Here is an 8,094-nt window from a genome sequence, read left to right on the forward strand (position 1 = left end):
TCATTATACTCCTTTTGAGTTTTAATAATCCTTGAAGTTGCTGAATGAGAAAAGGGTCCAGAAACGATTGCTTCCCAGATGAGGTATCCATTATCCTCAGATCCTATAACATAATCTTCAAAGTGATGCGCCCAGACTTCATAATCATGGGTGTACAGGATGGGAATCTTCGTTGTTGATCCAATGTTGTTCGAAATATTGATAGGATTGGATTGCGACTCGTCCATAATTGATCGAATAACCTGTTCAAAGATCAGACTTGTAATATATCAAATTAAGGCAAAACAATAAATATCGAGATACGTCAATTATGAGATGACAGCTCAATAAATATCAATAAATGCGGAATAACCCTAATCGAAACCTTTTTCACAGAAAAGAAGTGTATCGATTACACAGCCTCCTGCTCTGATACCAATTGATAAGTAGAAAACTAACTTGAAGATCGATTAGATCTATAAAACAGGTAAAGAAATAAACGAGTAAACAGCAAGAACACAATAATGGATCAAAGATGTCGAATGATTAATAAACAATCCTCAGAAGAGCTCGATAAAGAACTTCTACTGTAGAGGATTTAGGGTTTACAAGAACGATGAAGGAAATCTGTAAAGCTATCAATCATTACTCTATCAATCGATTGTTAACCTAATATGCATGCAAGCACATTATTATATACTAAACCCTATCAGCTCACGGTTGGACAGGCCCAAACCGGAGTACAAAACTTGGACTATTAACCGAGCCCAATGACGCAACACAAAATAAATCTGCTACCTAACAATTACACTTTAGGTTTGATATTTATTTAACCTTATTAACAAACTTATAATCATTATTCGAAAAGCATTAATATTAATCACTTTTAACTATTTACCAAATATTCTTTGTGTAACAACCAGTAAAAATTGGTCAGAGTTCAGCGGTCAAACCACCGCAAACCGTTATGCAATAAAGACCAATTGCGTGAAATTTTATGTTTATAAAGTATATTAAAGATATTTTATTTATAATTACTTTTAAAAACGTCTCAAACTGTTCAAAACATCTATCGTTGAGAATAGAAACAAAATTAAATTTTATTTGTGACGTTAAAAAAATGAAATTTGAATAGATTACATTCTCTTGATTCCGTGGATATAAAGAACGTCTGAAACGGAGGTTGTATGAAAAAGTCACGCCTCTTTAAAGTTATAAAATCAGTATTTATCTGATTTTCTTGAAACGAACTGTGCAGTGTTTTGTTTGAAACAACTACGAGTCTCGTAAACTATTTTTGAGCACGTTTTTGAATTCAGACTACGATCTGTTATTTTATTATATTTTTATAATATTTTTAAACTCAACCAAAATCAAATTCGTAAATCTTTCGAATCCGATCCTATAAATTGCGAAACTTTAAACGGATTTTCCCGGAGTTCTATTTATCGAATTTGAGATTTGTCTAACTTTTTGGAAACCTCACAACCAAGACTATCGGTCGTCTTTTCAGAAAACTTATTTGATATCCGGATCAAAGGCACACGAGTCAAGAAAGTTAGAAAACATCACTGTTATAGATATTCCAAATATGACATTGTACTTTGACACTTTGAGTCATGCATAGTTGAATTTAAACTTTCAACAATATAACTATAGCATCTACACTTACATTTTTACCACAACACTCAATACATACACAAAATACATACATGTTTATACATATATAAATACATGTTAATATATACATCAATACATAGAATGATTAGAAAAATGCATTGCTTCTAAATATATCTAAAATTACAATAATGAAGAGAATAGACAACCAAGTGATGTTTCTTCTACACTTCACTTTAACCAAAACAACACTCAAAAGAAACTTCTCATACTTTTGTTGTTTCTTTTCTCAATTCATGGTTGTCCAAAAACAAAAGGTCCAGCAACCTTTTTCTTTTATCTTCTTCCTTGTGCAATTCCTGTAAATTGAATCAACCCAAACCTCCACCAGAAGTGGAGATTTTCCTGCAATCAAAAAACATCAAGCCAAACACAATTGGACTAACCTGTGACAAGAAAGGAACCCACGAGGGTTCGCTGGAGAACATCCATTGCTACTTTGCTCCGCCACCATCACTGTTGACGACAGCCAAGAGCCGCCGGAGCAGCCTTGGTGTCACAAACTGCCGACAATGGCTTTGCTGCCACCCCTGCTTTCTGCCTCCTTCGATCAGCCAAGCACCGGTGGTGTTCCTCCTGTTCAACCACCGAACAGCCACCTTTACACCTGCTCCACCGCCGCTAGTCGTTGCTGCTGTTGCCTTTCGTTTTCCTGCTATCAGCGATGAGAAAGAACCCTGAGGAGGTTCACCGGAGATAGGCTACTCCTCCTCCTTGCTCGAAAGATGAACCACCGGGCTACCCTCCCTCGATCGTTGTTTTGATTTCCTTTTCCTCCACTCGACAGATGAGAGGCGCATGTCTGTTTCAATCGATTTCTTTTGTTTTGACTGTTCCTCTTCCCCGATCAGAAGAAGAAGACGTGTCCCTTTGTATATTTGGGGATTGTGGCAAAGTCAGTCCCTGAATTGTGGTCTTAATTTAAAAGGCAGCCATTTGACATAAATCTTTACAAATCAACCCTTCATTTGTTTTACAAGATTTAAAATAAGCTCTTTTGATTTAAATCATTACAAAAAGAAATTATTTTAGTTTAATAACTTACAAAATGAACCCGTAAATGTTTTAAAGCCCAAGAATGGTTACTTTGTGGTTATTCACGACAAGATTCACGAAGCGAGCCTATATCAAGATCACACATCGAATGTAAGTTTCTACGGCCCCTCTTTTACAGTTTTAATTTTGGGGGAGAATACATGAGTGTCTATTTAAAGTTTTGATGCTTTTCAAGTTTTTATACATAAAATAACATCATACTTTATTATTGGTTAATATTTTATGATGATAACAATCTAAAAGGTATAAAGCGTTAATAAATTATATAAGTAATAGTAGAATGCTATAAATGATATATTTATACCTTGTAGTGATATGTTAATTAATATTAATAAAAATCACACGATTATAAGTAGATTGATATGAAGATATAAGTTATTCGATGAATTATAATTGTAATACTCGTCATATATATGTACACGAGAATATTGAGAAAGCATAAAAAGACATTATATACATAAGAAAATATGCTATTCAACAAAATTGTGTACAACGGAAATGTATATTGTCTTAAACGACTATAAACAAAGATTTGACAAATATATAATAACTAACTGAAAATATAACAAAAATCAATTATTATTATTATACTCCCGATCATAATGTGGAAACGATTGCTAAGTAAACGATATAATTTATTTTTATAATTATTACAAACTATAAATTATTTTAGTTGTGATACGAAACTCGTCACATATGATAATATAATTAATTCTCTGACTTTTAGGGATTATTACCTAACAAATTATATATCATATAAATCATGCAACTTATCGAACATCGACATAAGTCAGTATTCGGCTACGCGAACGAACATCCTCCTTATCGGCTGAAGTAAGGAACTACTCAAATTATTATCGCCACAATAGTCGAATGCTAGGTTAATTTCACTATTTAACTAATTTCACTATGCTTCGAAAATCTTAATAATCTAAGATTCGCGTTAGCGACCCTAGTGAACGACGAACTTTATGAGTTGAAGAATTGTCGTCATGGATTTTGTGGATTGTGTATCCCGTGTGTGCTTGTGAGAGGAATGTATCGAAACGGGTCAAAGAGAGAGTTTTATGATGGTGCGTTTTTCCTTCGTAAGGATCAAATCCTGGAATTGACACCTAGCTCTATAACCGTTAATCCATGAGGGATCGTATACTGTAGGTCTATGTACACGACATAGATTTATAATAAAGAACTTTGGTGTAGATCTATTTCTTATGGAAAGATTTATGTGAATCGTTATTTTCCGTCTGTGGTTGCTAGCTACAACTTCGTCTGACGAGGCAACAAGCGTCAAGTGTTTCTTTCTTCGTTACTATACGACTGCTTTTAAACGTTAGTAATGATTATGATTCCTCCATTTATATTTATATTGTGCCTGTGTGGCTTGTTTATTGTGCCTTTTTGGCTTGTGGAGAAGCGACGAATAGTGTCGGTTATAGGCAAATTGATATATTGAAGATTTTTATTCGAAGAAGTATAGATCTAGATTGAGTCAATCCTCCCAATTTGGGCCGAGTGTGTAAGAGTGTTTAGGTTGTTAACTACCTCTCCCTTCGACACAATTCTTCGTAAGCAGAGAGGTTTGAAAGAATAGAATTGTAAAAAGAATGGTTAATATTTGTCGTTGAAATTATACGATTGGTAAAAATATGTTTTATAATTTACCGGTTATTGAAAAGTATTTTGGGATGAGTTTACCCCACTAGTTAAATGTCGATTTCCAAATTAAGTAAGATAATGCTTAATTAATAATACAACACGGATTTATAAAGTTTATAAAATTTGAAACTTATGAGTTTTACATATAAACTATATGAACGTTTGTACAAAGTTTCAAAAGTAAATTTGGTTATTTTATGTTTTCACAAAGCATGATATGACTTTATTCTACATAATTTGGTATTCAAAATCTTTATATAAAAAGCATTTTGGCAATGGGACCGTAAGAATTTGTTATAAGTTTGGGTTACTTATATATATTTTACAAATGATGTATTTTTGAATTTGAGCAAATGACATTTCTAAATGAGTTTATATATACTTTTATGACTCAATTATGTTATACTTTCGACGGAAAAGTACGTGTTTATAAAAGTCAGTTAACCAGATTAAATTTTATAAAACATTTTTGAGTATAAAAATACTTTGTGTCAAAACCTGTAGAACTCACCAACAATTTTGTTGATGTATCTTAATACATGTATTCTCAGGTTATTTATAAGGTCAGAAGAGTTTGTACAGAAGATTCTCCGATATTCTTACCATACAAATGTGAACGCCGGATTGTTAGGCATGTGTAGCGTTTCAGCAATAACTATTGTCAATGTAATTTCCATTTCGGTAATAATAAAAGATTATATTTGTACTGTTCAATGTATGTTCAATAACTTGATTACTAGTATACGTCGCGCACCTCGGCGTTTTCGCCATTGGTTGAAGGTGTGACACTTTGGGTTGTTTAAGTTAAACTAAAATTTATATTTAAGTTGACCATGTAATGTTATATTCAAATTAATAATTTATGTATTTTATACAAATTGTTCCAAAATTGTATCTTTAAAATGATAATGGTTTACATCCAACAGTATATTAAAACTAATAAATTAAGTATAATATGTTAAAAGTTAAAAAACATCACTTAACAAGTAAAAGCAAAGATATTATTTTAATATTGAAATTTAGTATGTATATATATATATATATATATATATATATATATATATATATTACACTTTAGGTTTCATATTTATTTAACCTTATTAACCAACTTATAATTATTATTGGAAAGAAATTGAAAAGTCATGGGAGTTCCAAATGAATGTGGTGAAAGAAAAAATGTTTCCTTGATAATATAGTATGATGATATGATGTATATGTATGTGTGTGTGTGTATATATATATATATATATATATATATATATCAGTGTACTTCACAGAATACAACAATATATTTGAAATCTTTACAAATATATGTTTTTAAATATATCAATGACGTTGTTGTTAACTCTTATATAATAAATCTTATAAAAAGTTGGTATACACATTTTTGTTTTGAATTATATGATAATGTAGGCATCTTTTAAAATTCTATAATCTCAATGGCCTCTACATATGGGTTACTCATGAATAAAATTAAATATAATTGTTGGGTCGCTCAATTGTATAGATTTGGTGATCCAAAATGTATACACTATATTTATGAATAGTTAGTTAATTTGAAGATTTGATGATGGAAGTTCATATACCGAAGATTGAAGAACATCACCTGGTGACTAAAAGACCCTAAAGACTCTATCAGCACCAAAGGCATGAATATACCATCTACTTAAGATTGATCAGTGTGTCCAGACGCTGGTGGTTATATGCTAATGACACACTGACTAGGTGATACGTTGATGACACTCACTGATGGTATTATCTGTTGAAGCTGAAGATGGCTCTGAAGATGAAGCTAAAGCTGATTAGCATGTCGCCTAACGCTGACGTTGATGCTCTGATGAACGTCTAATGTGGTGGTGCTGATAGTTGAATCTAGAGAAGATCTGATTTGATACATTCCTTATATACCAGATTAGTTTATATGTATATTAGATACAATCCCTTGAATGAGGGGAGTCACCATATTAGATTAGTATATGTTCATGTATTAGGGTAAAACCCTAATTGGTGTCTTTGTGACAGCTTGGTGCCATTTGTCTTTGTGACCTCGTTCTCTTGATGAGAACACCCCTTTCTTGGTGAAAGATATCTTTGTGATACTTTTGTGTTCTTCATTGTTCTTTCTTGTTTGTATTTGATCTACAAATCTATCAAAGGGTTTGGGTTTTTAGAGAGAAAGCATGTTCAAGGGTACAAAATGCTCTTCTAAGAGGGAACAAAAGTTGCCAATTTAAAGAAGCCACTGAATCTTGAAATGGATGTGGGTTTTTTGAATCACATGGATTAAAAAATTATACAATTTTTTACCGTGGGGTTTAATTAACTTTCCTTTTAACTAACTCTCTAAGATAGTTTTCTTTTAGTTAAATAAAAAAAGCAATAATCAGTTTTTAAGTTTTTAGTTTTCTCTTAATTTAAAATAATAATAATAAATTCTTGTAAGTTAGATAAAATAAGTATTGATTTTTTTATTTCAAAGGGATAATTATTTTTCTTTATATACATTATTTATTTTCGTTTATAGTTGTTAAATTTATTTCTTAGTAGTTCGTTTAATTTTATCTTCTATATTTTTTATGTTTTCTTGTTATGGTTTAAATCTAAAAATTTAAAAGTAATTATTGTGCAAGTTTTCTCAGCAAAGTTTTGCATATGTATATTTTCTATCATCTTGATACAAACATAAATGGAAGAATGCATTGAAGTTTCAAGGAGTCAATCTTTCATTCTAGGGGACAAATTTAACGTTGGGTCCGATGTTCAAATTATCTATGAATATTAGAACTTATTTACCCCCTAAAGCTCCTAACATTTATGCATTTATTGCGTGTTCAAAGTTCTTTTATTTCCTAATTTGAAGTTAAACGAGAGATAACATGAATGTTTGATCATGTTGTGTTTTTAGATAGTTTCAAATGGGTTTTGGTGACGATCTACCTAATGTGTCAATACACATTTGGTTCAATATTTCCAATTTCGTTGCACCATTTTAATGAAACTGGTGAGAATTGGAATGATTTATGATCATACACTATGCTGTAACACTAGCCAAAATAGGTCAATTACAATCACATGTGATTATGCTAATCATGTAATGTAATAAATGTACTATGTATTTCATGATAAATTCTAATACAAATATGAACTTTCTTTATGATACAACTCAAAGTATATATCCATACGATTCCAAAAATATAGAGAACGTCTGAATCTGACTTTGCATGAAGAAGTTATGATAAACCGAACACTATAAATCTCTATAATAAGAGGAATTTAAATTAGACTTAGAATTAACTATTTAAGTCTAAAAGAGAGTTGTAGTACTCTTAAATACCTACGTGTGTATATAAAGAACGTCAAAAACGGAGTTTGTGTGTGAAAGTTACGACCTTCCGAAGATTCAGCTGTCAAAAACCCTAATCTGACTGAGCTCACGACGTGAGCACAGGACTCACGACGTGACAAGTCATTTATCCATATCTCGGAATCTAGAAGGTGTGTGATGAGGCTGCGAGGGGATCAGATCCAAACTCACGATGTGATCAAAGATATCTCACGGCGTGAGGAGTCACATGGCCACCTTCCGAAGCTAGGGACGCAAATGGCAAGACTACGGGATGATCATGCAAGACTCACGATGTGAGCCTTATGAAACTCCTGACATGAGTTTCTAAAATCCTTACTAGAAATAGCAGGTCCGACTTTAGCCATTCTTACACCTAA

The 8,094-nt window shown here is 31.9% G+C and overlaps 1 long non-coding RNA gene across 1 annotated transcript; it reads left to right on the forward strand.

The window, feature by feature from the left end:
- The first annotated feature begins 1,866 nt into the window (after positions 1-1,866).
- LOC145069040 (uncharacterized) lies at positions 1,867-5,210 on the forward strand. The gene is made up of 2 exons (XR_013689243.1): positions 1,867-2,802; positions 4,923-5,210. It is a non-coding gene; the product is annotated as an uncharacterized LOC145069040 (long non-coding RNA).
- Positions 5,211-8,094: the final 2,884 nt, after the last annotated feature.

The sequence above is a fragment of the Lactuca serriola genome, chromosome 8 (genome assembly GCF_051521515.1).
Source record: "Lactuca serriola cultivar US96UC23 chromosome 8, Lser_US96UC23_V15, whole genome shotgun sequence".
NCBI lineage: Eukaryota > Viridiplantae > Streptophyta > Magnoliopsida > Asterales > Asteraceae > Lactuca > Lactuca serriola.